The sequence below is a fragment of the Salvelinus alpinus genome, chromosome 31 (genome assembly GCF_045679555.1).
Source record: "Salvelinus alpinus chromosome 31, SLU_Salpinus.1, whole genome shotgun sequence".
NCBI lineage: Eukaryota > Metazoa > Chordata > Actinopteri > Salmoniformes > Salmonidae > Salvelinus > Salvelinus alpinus.
This window is the reverse complement of record NC_092116.1, coordinates 8,667,333-8,683,760: the sequence shown is the minus strand read 5'-3', so window position 1 is coordinate 8,683,760 and position 16,428 is coordinate 8,667,333.

The window sequence follows — 16,428 nt, the reverse complement described above, 5'->3', positions numbered from 1 at the left end:
ATACTTTTTCAATCTTATTTAAGAAAACTATGATTGCCTTTAATGTCTAATAGTATCAGGCTGTTTGAATATTTAGGGAACCCAATATCATTTGATATCACTTGATTTTAAATTAAGGTCCACACTATAAATGCAACAAATTATCCCACCATACTTGATCAATAATTACCCTTTATTAGCTGAGTAAAATGAAGCGGCTGATCATCAAACAAGTGGGGCACCCAGTGAATCATCTCAGGAGTAGGCTTAACTTAATTAAAGGAAAACTTCACTCAAAAACTAACTTTTGGTACTTTTTAAATTTGTCCACTGATTATACAGTGCTAAATTCTTTTGCATGTCAGCAGTCAAGTTTTCAAGATATTGGACTTTAAAGAAGCAAAGTGTCACCAGCCACATCATCATGAAAACTTGACTGCTAACATGCAAAATATTTTGGGACTGTATCAACAGTGGACTAATAATAAAAATACCAACCGATTTTGGGACAGCGTTGCCCTTCAAATCATAATATTGCAATATTCAGAAATGACTTATTCGGGCCAAATGATGTGCCCTAATTTGGACATTATATTGCAGTCCAGTAACTGTTAGGCCTATTCAATGAATCTGTCATTTCAGAGGAAACTCTTTAAAAAACAGTTTAATCACATTTCATGGCATAAAGTTGCATTATTCTAATTTAATAGTAAAACATATATATATATATTAACAGCTGTAGGCTTGCTCCTTATCGAAAAACAAAACAAATGTGGAAATAGTTATCACATGTAAAAACCCTATAACTTTAATGTAGCCTCAACCATATATGTTTCACAAGGCCTATAAAAATAGCACTAACTTATTATGTATTATCAACATCCTCATTAATCCCATTGGAGGAAACAGACATCAAGCATAGCCGCCTAATAGCCTACACTCAGCAATGGCTTCGTAGCATGATTTATTGAAAAATATGGACCTCGTGTCCAAGCTAATATGACAGAAGTGCTTTGACCTTGGGGGTAGTGTACTTTCGCGTCAGCTGCATTTTTTCCATATTACTTTGAGTGTGCTTTCCTCCTTTCTCACGCGATTCCTGTATTTGAGAGGAATTAGGCCTGTCATTGAGTACCTTTCCCCAACTAAGCAGGGTTATTTCAAGTATGAGCTAAACCACAAAGCCTACAGGGTCAGTTTGAATGGGATGTGTTGGGCAAGCTGTTCAAGTTCAGATGCTTGATGCTACCAATCATAATCAAAAGCTCCTCTTGTGGCCCCAAACATAAGTCTCAAATCGCAATTAGATTAGTATGGGAAATATACAGGGTTTGCTTCCAACACAGATAAACCTTAATGGGCAAATTAGCCCATTTACAACCTCATATGCATTATCTCCAGCACCAAACCAGTGTCTACATATCAGTGTGTTTCTATGATCTGTGGTTAAAAAGATAAGGTCCTAAAAAAACACTTCTCTCTGCCATCACATTAAAAGTGAAATAATTGTGATTTTTCGAAAACCTGTAACGAGCTTCTAGCCAGGTGCAGGGTATTGTCTTCCTCCCCACATCACAGCAAATCTCATAGTGTTTGAAAAACAGTATTTTTAAAATGTTTGAACTTTTGATGATGTCATCGGGCAGACATTTTAGAAATGTGCCATTTTCACATACATGTAGACACAAGTATTGTGCTGGAGATAATGCAAATGAGTTTGAAAAGTGGAAATTGCCCTTTAATCTAACCCAATAACGCCATCTCAAACAATGGTTAGTGCTGCAATTATCTACCTGCAAGTGATGTCAACCACATGAGAAGTGCTGTGTTAACATTTTGACCCCAGTTCCTGGCACTGCTGAAGGCATTAGTGGAATTATGGAAAGGCAAATATGCCTTGGAACTAACTCTGATATACGCACATTGATCTAATGTCCCATAAGCCTATTTATTTCCAGTGGACTACATAACCCATCAGAAGTGCTCCTTTGTTCCAGCCCTGAGGGATAAAACGTGCTTCCTGTGTACCTGCACTTATCCCATACAGCGAAATTAACCTTGCTTTGAGTCGACCTCCAGGCCTATATGGTAAGGAGCTCAACAATTATGCTGATGTTGATTCCTTCCATACACTGAGGGTTCATGGAGGGACAGGTTATGATTCAAACAGAACGCTGTAGCCTAATTGCTAGCTAATAAAGCCTTTGTATAAACAAACAGTTGTAGGGGTCGTCTATGTGAATAGTTGAGTTCTATTGGGCCAATGATCGTTATCAGGAGATTATCTTTCCCCCATTCATTCCTCTTTTTTTCATTACAACTGATCCCCTGATGCAGCCACGGGCTTTCATTGGGGGGAAAAACATAGATTTGTGTGTCCTTTTAGCATTTATAGATATTTGACATCTCAGAACATGGTCTTTAATCTTGCCATCTCCCCAACCACAGACTTCACACACACATGGTCTGTGGGAGAGGGCAGCTCTTGGCACTAAGCTGTGATGTGCTTATAATGTCAAGCCTTTTCTTCTATTGTGCTGACCTGGCGAGCTGGCCTTAACAGGGGTTAATTTGCTGTTAAGGGGTTAAACAAACGGCATTTGTACTGTAGTTTCATAAAAATTACAAGCTCAAATTCCCACCTAATCACATAAAACAATTGTGTGGTAATATTATTTTTTGGCTAGCCGGTTATGTGTCCAGTTTAGGCTTTAGCAATGTGTTTCGTTAATGACTAAACCAAACAAATCCCAGAATGCCTTTTGGCCTGTCCTGGTAAATTGCGTCCTGTGTGCAGTGAGGTGAAAGGTAATGGGGATTAAACTTGGAGAAGTATGTGTCAGTTTCAATGGGAATGAGCCGCCTGATCTGGAGTGGTCTTTTGAGTTTCTGGAGAGGGGATAAAATGCAGATTAACTCTAAAAGCAAAAACAGGGGTACATTTTGACCGCAAGGTGTAAATATAAATCATAATTTCGAAACCTTTTTTTGATCCTTCTGAAATGTTGGGATTTTTTCAAGCAACTAGTTACCGACATAAAACACAATTTACAATGATTTCTATGTTAATATGAATGAATTAAATATAATGTATATTTTGTATACTAGTGGTGCACGGATGCACTGGAAATGTGGACTCAGCAGTAAATAAACGAAGTTTGTGATAAATACACAAAATTTGGCACAGAGGTAGATGAAAAGATATAGATTGGTATGCCCGTTCCCTCATCCTTAGATATGGAGCCACCTAAGACTTTGTAAAAAATTGTGCCTTCAGAAAGTATTCTTATTCCAAATTTGTTTGTGTTACAAATACTCTGTAATGTCAAATTGGAATAAACATTCGTTTGTAAAAAAAAAAATGTATGAAAAATAAAACAAAGTATGCCTTCAGAAAGTATTCCCACCCCCTGACCTTTTCCACATTTTGTTGTGTTACAAAGTGGGATTAAAATGGATTGAGTTTTTTGTCAACAATCTCCATAAAATGCTCTGTAATGGGAAAGTGGAAGAAAAATTCTAACATTTGTAAAAAAATATATATATGTGTGTTTGTATGTGTGTGTGTGTGTGTGTAATATAAAACGCTAAAGGACAAAAAGTATGTGGACAGCTGCTCGTCGAACATCTCATTCCAAAATCATGGGCATTAATATGGTGTTGGTCCCTCCTTTGCTGCTATAACAGCCTCCACTCTTCTGGGTAGGCTTTTCCACTTGAAACATTGCTGTGGGAACTTGCTTCCATTCAGCCACAAGAGCATTAGTGAGGTTGACTCTCAGTCCGCGTTCCAATTCATCCCAAAGGTGTTCGATGGGGTTGATGTCAAGGCTCTGTGCAGGCCAGTCAAATTCTTTCACACTGATCTCGAAAAACCCTTTCTGTAAGGACCTCGCTTTGTGCAAGGGGGAATTGTCATGCTGAAACAGGAAAGGGCCTTCCCCAAACTGTTTCCACAAAGTTGGAAGCACAGAATTGTCTAGAATGTCATTGTATGGATTTTCGTTAAGATTTCCCTTCACTGGAACTAAGGGGCCTAGCCCGAACCATAATAAACAGCCTTAGACCATTATTCCTCCTCCACCAAACTTTATAGTTGGCACTATGCATTTGAGCAGGTAGCTTTCTCCTGACATCCACCAAACCCAGATTCGTCCGTTGGACTGCCAGATAGCGAAGAGTGTTTCATCACTCCAGAGAACACGTTTCCACTGAGTAACTAAAATGGTGCTGATCCATCCTCAGTTTTCTCCCATCACAGCCATTAAACTGTGTAACTGTTTTACAGTCACCATTGGGATTATGGTAAAACCCCTGAGTGGTTTCCTTCCTCTCATCTCCCAGTGGCTGGTGGAAAGCAGACTGAACCAGGTTTTCCTCTAGGATTTTGCCTGCGCTTAGCTCTATTCTGTAGTCCTTGCCGATGACAAGCATACCCATAACATGATGCAGCCACCACCATCCTTGAAAATATGAAGAGTGGTAGGCTACTCAGTGATGTGTTGTGTTGGATTTTCCCCAAACATAACGCTTTGTATTCCGGACATAAAGTAAATTTCTGTGCCACATTTGTAAAAAAAAATAAATAAATAAATAACATATTTTCACTTTTACATTATGGGGTATTGTGTGTAGGCCAGTGACAAAACAAAACTGAATTTAATCCATTTCAGGCTAAAACACAACAAAATGTGGTAAAAGTAAAGCAGTGTGAATACTTTCTGAAGGGACTGTTATTTAGATTCCAGTCAATGTCTCTATACCACTTTGTGTCTAATCTTTCAGAAGCAATTGGAACTGCGTTGATAGTCCATAGTGTTCCAAAGGTGGAGCTAAAAGTCTGGTGGCCTATGACTTCCATACCGGTGCAGTGACGTGCGGTGAGGTCGGTGGCTGGGTAAGCACTGGCTTTTACCAAAGCCAGATTAACTCAGAAATAAACCTTTATTAAGCCCAAATTCACCATACAACCGATAGCTCCAACAACCAGAGTGACATAGGCTATTAACTGAAATTAACCAAGTTTCCATCCACCATTTCATGCGGATTAATTAAAATGTCAATGTTAATAATACTTTTAACAAAAATATTTCATTTAGAATCTGTAGAAACTATGAGAATAGAAAGGTTCAGAACTTTTGTGAAACCTCACAGCGCAGTTGAAAAACATACAGCAAATAGAAATCCAAGATGGATGATGTTAAGAGATAGATGGGAGGGGTTGAGGGGTGGGACTAATAACAATAAGATGACGAATGAAGAGTATACTGTGTCCGTAAAATGTATAAAGGTTCGGGGATTTTGTGAAACAGCACAGTTAAAATTATATGGCAAATAGAAATGGATGGTCTTAAGAAATAGATGGGAGGGGTTGAGGGTAGCGGAAGGATCGGAGTAAAAACAAACAAAAGATAAGTATTGTAAAATAGATTTTGTCTGTAAAATGTAATAGTATGTATAAACTTGAAGTAGAGGCCTGCGTGTTGTTGTTCATTAGTTTACTCCAATTAGGGGAGGGCTGGTATGGGTAGTGGAAAATAATGAAGCCAAATATATTTTAAAAAGATTTGTATATACAGTACCAGTTAAAGGTTGGACACCTACTCATTCAAGGGTTTTTCTTTATTTTTACTATTTTCTACGTTGTAGATTAATAGTGAAGACATCAACACTATGAAATAACACATATGGAATCATGTAGTAACCAAAAAAGTGTTAAACAAATCAAAATATATGTTATATTTGACATTCTTCAAAAAGCCAACCTTTGCCTTGATGACAGCTTTTCACACTCCTGGTATTCTCTCAACTAGCTTCATGAGGTAGTCAGCCGGAATGTATTTCAATTAACAGGTGTGCCTTGTTAAAAGTTAATTTGTGGAATTTCTTTCCTTCTTAATGTGTTTGAGCCAATCAGTTGTGTTGTGACAAGATAGGGGTGGTATACAGAAGATAGCCATAAAACATAATGTTAACTTTCACTGCTATGCGGATGACACACAGCTGTACATTTCAATGAAACATGGTGAAGCCCCAAAAGTGCCCTCGCTAGAAGCCTGTGTTTCAGACATAAGGAAGTGGATGGCTGAAAACGTTCTACTTTTAAACTCGGACAAAACAGCGATGCTTGTTCTAGGTCCCAAGAAACAAAGAGATCTTCTGTTGAATCTGACAATTAATCTTGATGGTTGTAAAGTCGTCTCAAATAAAACTGTGAAGGACCTCGGCGTTACTCTGGACCCTGATCTCTCTTTTGACGAACATATCAAGACGGTTTCAAGGACAGCTTTTTTCCATCTACGTAACATTGCAAAAATCAGAAATTGTCTGTCCAAAAATGATGCAGAAAAATGTATCCATGCTTTTGTTACTTCTAAGTTAGACTACTGCAATGCTCTACTTTCCGGCTACCCGGATAAAGCACTAAATAAACTTCAGTTAGTGCTAAATACGGCTGCTAGAATCCTGACTAGAACCAAAAAATTTGATCATATTACTCCAGTGCTAGCCTCCCTACACTGGCTTCCTGTTAAGGCAAGGGCTGATTTTAAGGTTTTACTGTTAACCTACAAAGCGTTACATGGGCTTGCTCCTACCTATCTTTCCGAGTTGGTCCTGCCGTACATACCTACACGTACGCTACGGTCACAAGACGCAGGCCTCCTAATTGTCCCTAGAATTTCTAAGCAAACAGCTGGAGGCAGGGCTTTCTCCTATAGATCTCCATTTTTATGGAATGGTCTGCCTACCCATGTGAGAGACGCAGACTCGGTCTCAACCTTTAAGTCTTTACTGAAAACTTATCTCTTCAGTGGGTCATATGATTGAGTGTAGTCTGGCCCAGGAGTGTGAAGGTAAACGGAAAGGCTCTGGAGCAACGAACCGCCCTTGCTGTCTCTGCCTGGCCGGTTCCCCTCTCTCCACTGGGATTCTCTGCCTCTAACCCTATTACAGGGGCTGAGTCACTGGCTTACTGGTGCTCTTTCATGCCGTCCCTAGGAGGGGTGTGTCACTTGAGTGGGTTGAGTCACTGACGTGATCTTCCTGTCTGGGTTGGCGCCGTGGCGGAGATCTTTGTGGGCTATACTCGGCCTTGTCTTAGGATGGTAAGTTGGTGGTTGAAGATATCCCTCTAGTGGTGTGGGGGCTGTGCTTTGGCAAAGTGGGTGGGGTTATATCCTTCCTGTTTGGCCCTGTCCGGGGGTATCATCGGATAGGGCCACAGTGTCTCCTGACCCCTCCTGTCTCAGCCTCCAGTATTTATGCTGCAGTAGTTTATGTGTCGGGGGGCTAGGGTCAGTTTGTTATATCTGGAGTACTTCTCCTGTTTTATCCGGTGTCCTGTGTGAATTTAAGTATGCTCTCTCTAATTCTCTCTTTCTCTCTTTCTTTCTCTCGGAGGACCTGAGCCCTAGGACCATGCATCAGGACTACCTGGCATGATGACTCCTTGCTGTCCCCAGTCCACCTGGACGTGCTGCTGCTCCAGTTTCAACTGTTCTGCCTGCGGCTATGGAACCCTGACCTGATCACCGGACGTGCTAACTGTCCCAGACCTGCTGTTTTCAACTCTCTAGAGACAGCAGGAGCGGTAGAGATACTCTTAATGATCGGCTATGAAAAGCCAACTGACATTTACTCCTGAGGTACTGACTTGCTGCACCCTCGACAACTACTGTGATTATTATTATTTGACCATGCTGGTCATTTATGAACATTTGAACATCTTGGCCATGTTCTGTTATGACTAGCCACCCCTCATAGCCTGGTTCCTCTCTAGGTTTCTTCCTAGGTTTTGGCCTTTCTAGGGAGTTTTTCCTAGCCACCGTGCTTCTACACTTGCATTGCTTGCTGTTTGGGGTTTTAGGCTGGGTTTCTGTACAGCACTTTGAGATATCAGCTGATGTACGAAGGGCTATATAAATAAAATAAATTTGAAAATAAATTTGATAGCCCTATTTGGTAAAAGACCAAGTCCATATTAGGGCAAGAACAGCTCAAATAAGCAAAGAGAAACGACAGTCCATTATCACTTTAACACCTCAGGTTCAGTCAATCCGGAAATTTTCTTCAAGTGCAGTCGGGAAAAAACCATCAAGCGCTATGATGAAACTGACTCTCATGAGGACTGCCATAGGAAAGGAAGACCCAGAGTTACCTCTGCTGCAGAGGATAAGTTCATTAGAGTTACGAGCCTCAGAAATTGCAGCCCAAATAAATGCTACACAGAGTTCAAGTAACAGACACATCTCAACATGCACTGTTCAGAGGAGACTGCGTAAATCAAACCTTCATGGTTGAATTGCTGCAAAGAAACCACTACTAAAGGACACCAATATTAAGAAGAGACTTGCTTAGGCCAAGAAACACGAGCAATGACATTAGGCTGGTGGATATCTGTCCATTGGTCCGATGAGTCAAAATGTGAGATTTTTGGTTCCAACCACCGTGTCTTTGTGAGACTCAGAGTAGGTGAATGGATGATCTCTGCATGTGTGGTTCCCACCGTGAAGCATGGAGTAGGATGTGTGATGGTGTGGGGGTGCTTTGCTGGTGACACTCTGTGATTTATTTAGAATTCAAGGCACACTTAACCAGCATGACTACCACAGCATTCTGCAGCGATACGCCATCCCATCTGGTTTGCGCTTAGTGGGACTATCATTTGTTTTTTAACAGGAAATGACCCAGCCCACCTCCAGGCTGTTTAAGGGATATTTGACCAAGAAGGAGAATGATGGTGTGCTGCATCAGATGACCTGCCCTCCATAATCACCCGACCCCAACCCAATTGAGATGGTTTCGGATGAGTCGGACCACAGAGTGAAGGAAAAGCAGCCAACAAGTTCTCAGCATATGTGATAACTCGTTCAAGACTGTTGGAAAAGTGGAGTAAGGTTGATCTGAGCGTTCTGTCCTAACAACAGCAGTCAAGCACCCAAGCTAACTGGCTAACGTTGGCTAGGTTTCTAGCTACTTCCAGACACAAATGAGAGAACACCCCACTCTAACCTTTTTACTCGCCCTAACAGAGCTGGTTAGGCTGTTTTTATGTTATCCAGAGTGTTGGTGACTGCAACTGTGCTGCTGGCAACAATTTAGTTACGCTTTTTTGCCAACGTTTACTGACACCGGCCATATTGAACGGGTGTTGAGCATTCGTACATTCGTCAGTTATTCTGAGCTCTGGTACACTCAGAAGAGAGTGCTCTGAGATCGGAGTAGACAGCCAGAGCGAATTTACCAGTTATGTTTGTCAACAGTTGTCGCATTGACATCATGAACATTCTATTGAAATGGTTACTTGCATAGTGGAATCTTTTGTTAAGACCTGTAGCTAGCAAGCTAAACAATGATCCATAATCCCAACTCATGACATTACTACCTAGCATGAATCTGCAGGTAGCTAACCCACCGGGTTCAATGTTAGCTAGCTAACATTAGGCTATAACTAGCAAAGCAAATGGCTCAGAGATAGAATAATATTACTACACAGATCATACATGTAACGTTAACTAGCACTACCATTAGCTAGCTACCTAACGGTACACTTTAAGTTGAAATGAAAATGACTTTCTGATAAAATTAGAAACATGTAATATCTGAAAATGTAGACTATCTTACCTATTTACGTGGGTGGACGCTTCTCCCTTTGTCATGGATGCCATTGTTGCCCTTAGTTTTAAGATGCAATCCGGAGACAGGGGTTTTCTTCATCTCCTTAGCTATCATACTCTAATTCCACTGATTTCAAAACTCAATCTCTCGGCATGTCCAGCCCACTCATTATCTCAGCTAATCATGTCTAGTGGGAAGGTTTCTGTTTTTTTCTGTGGTTAAACCAACTCGGCTCGTAATTTAACAATTGTATTCGTATTTACAGATGGCATACAAGTTTGTAATTTAAGCATATGAAAGTTCACATGTTCCAGAAGGCATTTCTGCCAAAAAACACATTTTGATTTAAAAAAAAGTTTACATTCAAATGGCTCTCCTGTGAAGTAGTGATGTGTGACATACGTCTAGTTTCCTGAAACGAGTCACATATAAATAAATATAAAATTCACAATTTGTCGCTAGATAATGCAACAATTGCAGAGGAAATGCTTTTATGCACAAATATTGATAAAAAAAACATCTTGTTGCAGTAAACTTCGAGTCATGCGATGAGTTTGTTGTAGCCTACTACCACCACAACATGGAAAAGAATGCAGAGTTTATAGGCAGTTGGAAAAGTTATGATGAACTTCAAAACTTATTTCAGAACTTCATAATTTATGGTGTTTATGTGCACGGTGATGAGCTTCATGCAAATTTCCACATAAATACACTGCTCAAAAAAATAAAGGGAACACTTAAACAACACAATGTAACTCCAAGTCAATCACACTTCTATGAAATCAAACTGTCCACTTAGGAAGCAACACTGATTGACAATAAATTTCACATGCTGTTGTGCAAATGGAATAGACGAAAGGTGGAAATTATAGGCAATTAGCAAGACACCCCCAAAAAAGGAGTGATTCTGCAGGTGGTGACCACAGACAACTTCTCAGTTCCTATGCTTCCTGGCTGATGTTTTGGTCACTTTTGAATGCTGGCGGTGCTCTCACTCTAGTGGTAGCATGAGACGGAGTCTACAACCCACACAAGTGGCTCAGGTAGTGCAGTTCATCCAGGATGGCACATCAATGCGAGCTGTGGCAAAAAGGTTTGCTGTGTCTGTCAGCGTAGTGTCCAGAGCATGGAGGCGCTACCAGGAGACAGGCCAGTACATCAGGAGACGTGGAGGAGGCCGTAGGAGGGCAACAACCCAGCAGCAGGACCGCTACCTCCGCCTTTGTGCAAGGAGGTGCACTGCCAGAGCCCTGCAAAATGACCTCCAGCAGGCCACAAATGTGCATGTGTCAGCATATGGTCTCACAAGGGGTCTGAGGATCTCATCTCGGTACCTAATGGCAGTCAGGCTACCTCTGGCAAGCACATGGAGGGCTGTGCGGCCCCACAAAGAAATGCCACCCCACACCATGACTGACCCACCGCCAAACCGGTCATGCTGGAGGATGTTGCAGGCAGCAGAACGTTCTCCACGGCGTCTCCAGACTCTGTCACGTCTGTCACATGTGCTCATGTGCTCAGTGTGAACCTGCTTTCATCTGTGAAGAGCACAGGGCGCCAGTGGCGATTTTGCCAATCTTGGTGTTCTCTGGCAAATGCCAAACGTCCTGCACGGTGCTGGGCTGTAAGCACAACCCCCACCTGTGGACATCGGGCCCTCATACCACCCTCATGGAGTCTGTTTCTGACCGTTTGAGCAGACACATGCACATTTGTGGCCTGCTGGAGGTCATTTTGCAGGGCTCTGGCAGTGCACCTCCTGGCACAAAGGCGGAGGTAGCGGTCCTGCTGCTGGGTTGTTGCCCTCCTACGGCCTCCTCCACGTCTCCTGATGTACTGGCCTGTCTCCTGGTAGCGCCTCCATGCTCTGGACACTACGCTGACAGACACAGCAAACCGTTTTGCCACAGCTCGCATTGATGTGCCATCCTGGATGAACTGCACTACCTGAGCCACTTGTGTGGGTTGTAGACTCCGTCTCATGCTACCACTAGAGTGAAAGCACCGCCAGCATTCAAAAGTGACCAAAACATCAGCCAGGAAGCATAGGAACTGAGAAGTTGTCTGTGGTCACCACCTGCAGATTCACTCCTTTTTTGGGGGTGTCTTGCTAATTGCCTATAATTTCCACCTTTTGTCTATTCCATTCGCACAACCGCATGTGAAATTTATTGTCAATCAGTGTTGCTTCCTAATTGGACAGTTTGATTTCACAGAAGTGTGATTGACTTGGAGTTACATTGTGTTGTTTAAGTGTTCCCTTTATTTTTTTGAGCAGTGTATATATTTTTTATGATCTTGCTTTTATCCATATCTCATCATATAAACTACCCTTTCCCATTTGACAGTGAACTGTTGTCTATAGAGCATGCGCCAAAACCAGATTGGACAAGTATGCTATTTACGCAACAGTTTCTATGACAAAACCATTGATAGAGTTGAAAATGAAATGGAAACACATTAAAAGTGATTTTATGTGCACTATGTCATCACACACAGCATTTATCCTCTAAATAGTCTGTTTGATGGAAACACACCTCTGGTGGGAAAATGTGCATATTTTTTGCATGAAGATGTTTTTTATATTCACATGAAAATCTGTCGCCAATTGAATGGAAACCTAGCTAGTGACAAATATTTTCACCAAATGTAAATAGCAGTGTAGCCAAGATAGCTTGTGATGGCGGAATATTTACATTACATCTGACAAAATGACACTGCTATTGTAGTGTACCTAATAAAAAATACAAGTTGTATGGGTTTCCATCGCATTTCTAACTCTACTGATGGTTTTCTCAACAAAACAAAAAAAATGCATTATATAACACTCTGGAATTGGCACTTGCGTTGTTGCCTGTCATTAAAACAAATTATACGACATATCCTTTACTCACATATAAAATTTGAAACCTTGTTATAGACAAAAATATAGAACATTATATATATATATATATATTTTTTTTTATATATAATTTTATTATTTGGCTTTTCATAACAGCTTCTTTTTTTTACTCGATTATCACAGGGTAAGCATTGCCTACCCTGACTGCATGTCACTGTATTGGTGGCAATCTTAGGTCATACCGGTAAATCAGATTAGCTCAATCATACCATATTTTACAGTAGGTATGGGGTTCTTTTCTGCTCATGCATTATCATTATCACCCACCACTGGTGTGCGTGGCCAAATAGATATATTTTAATGTTATCCAATGTAAACGCCTGGATTAGCACTTGGATTGGACCCGGTGCTTTGGTCAGATTTACATTTACATTTACATTTAAGTCATTTAGCAGACGCTCTTATCCAGAGCGACTTACAAATTGGAAAGTTCATACATATTCATCCAGATGACATGAACATTTCTTTGGCCATGCACACCAGTGTTGGGCGTGGCATCTAAATGAGAATGCATGATCAGAAAAGAACCCCATACATACTGTAAAATATGGTGGTGGATCATTTAAGTTATGTGGCTATTTTGCTTCCACTGGTCCTGGGGCCCTTGATAATGTCAACAGTATCATGAATTTTACCCAATACAAGGATATTTTATACAGTCATTTTGGCTCATCTTTATCAAGGGTGTTAATAATTTTGGACCACACTGTATGTGTCAAAAATGTTATGAAAATGGCATGGAATTAAGCTATAAGCCACTATAATATTTTGGGAAAAATATACCGGTAGAGTGAGACAGAAAAAGAGCGAGACAGAGAGAGGGATAGAGAGAGGTACAAATAGAGGTACTAAATTAAGCAAGTTCAACAAACACAGGACATATCTTAAAGCAATGGTGTTCCGGAAGACTGCCTCTCTAAAGGCAGATTCATCTTAGATGTCTGGACCTTCATGACCTCATATACACTGCTGCTTTCTGGGCCATGGCCTTGACCTTGGCAGAGTGCCCTCTGACAGTGACCTATTATCGTCTCTGCTGCTGCGGTAATGATACAGGAGGCTTCCAGCGACAGACAGACTTCTAATACAGTCATCCTCATCCTCTGGATTCCGTAATGCAGACGGTAGAAGAAGAAGCAAAACATACAGTATATGTTACTAATGATATAGGAATTTGAATTTGGGGACTATTAATGGGTTCAGTATATGGATGAGTAATCTCAAGACTAAACCTGGGCATCAGAATAATCATCAGTGTATACAGCAAATGGGTTATGGATTGATAACCCTTGTCTAGTCCAATTGAAATAGGGGGCTTAAGTAAGTGTGTGCTGTTGTAGTCTTATCTAGCCTTAAGCCTCTATAGTACGGTACACCTATCTCTATAGCCTGTATGCATTTGTGGGGGATTATTTTGACAAGTATTTATATAAGATTAACACTGAGTAATCGGTATCCTGGGGGGGGGGGGGGGGTAAATAATAATGTCAGTGAGCACATAGACTAAATAGATCTAAGACAGTGGAACCGTGGCTGATTTGTCACGGTCGTCGTTGGAAGGAGACCAAGGTGCAGCGTGGTGAGCGTACATTTTACTTTTATTTTAATGTCGCCAACAAAACAAGAAACAAAGAAATGACCGTGAAGCTTAACAAGTGCCACTAACAAAGATAACTACCCACAAATGCGAAAGGAAAAAAGGCTGCCTAAGTATGATTCCCAATCAGAGACAACGATAGACAGCTGTCCCTGATTGAGAACCATACCCGGCCAAAACATAGAAATACAAAACATAGAAATAAAGAAACTAGAATGCCCTATTTTGGTTAGGCCAGGGTGTGACTACCGTGGGCATTCTAGTTTCTTTATTTCTATGTTTTGTATTTCTATGTTTTGGCCGGGTATGGTTCTCAATCAGGGACAGCTGTCTATCGTTGATTAAACTAAATGTAATGAAATGCTGTAGGCCTACACACACAGAAATGAAGAAGATCCAAATGAGTCAATTGCTGTTCACTGTAAATAAAAATCAAGTTGTTTCAACTAAATATTATTAAGTTACTGGTTCCACTGCCTTTTTTTTTTGTTTACTCAACTTCTCAGTCAAAGTTTTATCTGATTTTAACATTATTAGTTGGCCAAATTTAGCTCCAACATGAGAAAACGTAGGCAAAAATTCAGTCAACTTAAAATGATGTGTTTGCTCAACTTGTTTCATATGTTCATTCAACAAGGTTTTCAACTTACATATTTGACACACACTGACAAATGATTACATTGTGCATGTCCATTTATACAGTAATTAGTATTCAACATGTCTTCATCTGGGATTTGAAAACACAACCTCTTGTTTCACAGCATTCCAATCTTCTGTGCTATACCACCATGTCTATGTCAATAACTGATATCACCTGTATTGCTACACTTTGCACGTCAAAGTAAATCTCAGCTCTGTTAAAAGTACACTCAAGAAAAACTATTTTATTTACCATAGTGATTAAAGAGTAACATGTAAACAGAGTTATATGCCCAACCAACATTAGACAACTATACAGAAAAAAACAAAAATTGCTTAAATAAGTAAATCAAATAAATGATGAGAGAATAGTCAGATCAACTGATTAGTGACACAAGCATAGTGGCGTAGCAGGAAGATCAGAATACCATAAACCAAGAGGTTGTGAGTTCAAATCCTAGTTGAGGACTTGTTGAGTAATAATTACTGTATAAATGAGCATGCACATTGCAATCATATGAGTCAAATATGTAAGTTGAATTTTTTTTGTGTTAAAAACAGTGTGTGTATTTATTTCCACAGCATTTTTTTTAGGTAAGATGCCAAAAAATAATAATTTCTAGTTGAATGAACATATGAGACAACTTGGGCAAACACATCATTTTAAGTTGACTGAATTTTTGCATACGTTTTCTCATGATGGAGCTAAATTTGGTCCAACAAAAAATATTAAATTCAGCTAACACGTTGACTGAGAAGTTGAGTAAAAAAAAAGAAAAAGGCTGTGGAACCAGTTACTTAATAATAAGAATTTGAAGCAACTAGATTTGTGGGTGTTTTTTTACAATGTTCTTTTGGTTTTGTTTCACAAGCCAGACAGTACAATATTTGAATTTACTGTAAGTAGGGTTTGCAACGAAAATGTAGCTCAATGATACAGTACTGTGTCCTTTCTTGCACTTTTCCCTTCGCTTATTGTTCTGTTGCAAGGGTGAAGGAGAGTTTTTCATTATTGATTTTGGAGCTTAAACAGCAGAGATGCCACCTTGAAGAATGTTACTTCAAACATGGCTGCCATTCTTGAAAATAAAGCAAGAAAGACTACGCCCAATTCCATAGGCTGCTTGCTTAGTGGAATGAGATCATTTCAAGATTGCCTCGAATCGGCATAAAAACATTCCTCCCTGAATTATTGTTTGAGCTGAAATCCTACAAAACCCTTTCTAGATATTCAGAGATTTGCTTTGTTGGAAAAAGTACATTTCAAAGTAGTTTTTATGAAGTGATTCAGCTCAGATGATAGTTGACCATGAGGAAGAACTTTCTTTACGCATGTCTTTTAACGCTCTCTTTGGATCTCATACGCTTTTATGGAAACTTTAGAATTTACACAGGTGTATTGGTATTTTGTGCAAATTGGGAAAAAAATTGCAAATCTACAAGTCGACCAACAGTAAGAAACATACCATTAGCTTCTTATCAGAGCATGAAGCAGGTGTATGCACTGCATGGTCTTCAAACTAATTAGTGCTGGAGAATGTCTCTGCATCATAGTGATATTTTGCCTAAATTATTTGAATAAATATCACTTCGCGAGAATAGGGAGTTTTGTGTGTAAATCAAATCAAATTGCTTCACCATCTGGTAGACCAACAGACAAATCTGGGTTTGGCGGATGCCAGGAGAGCGCTCC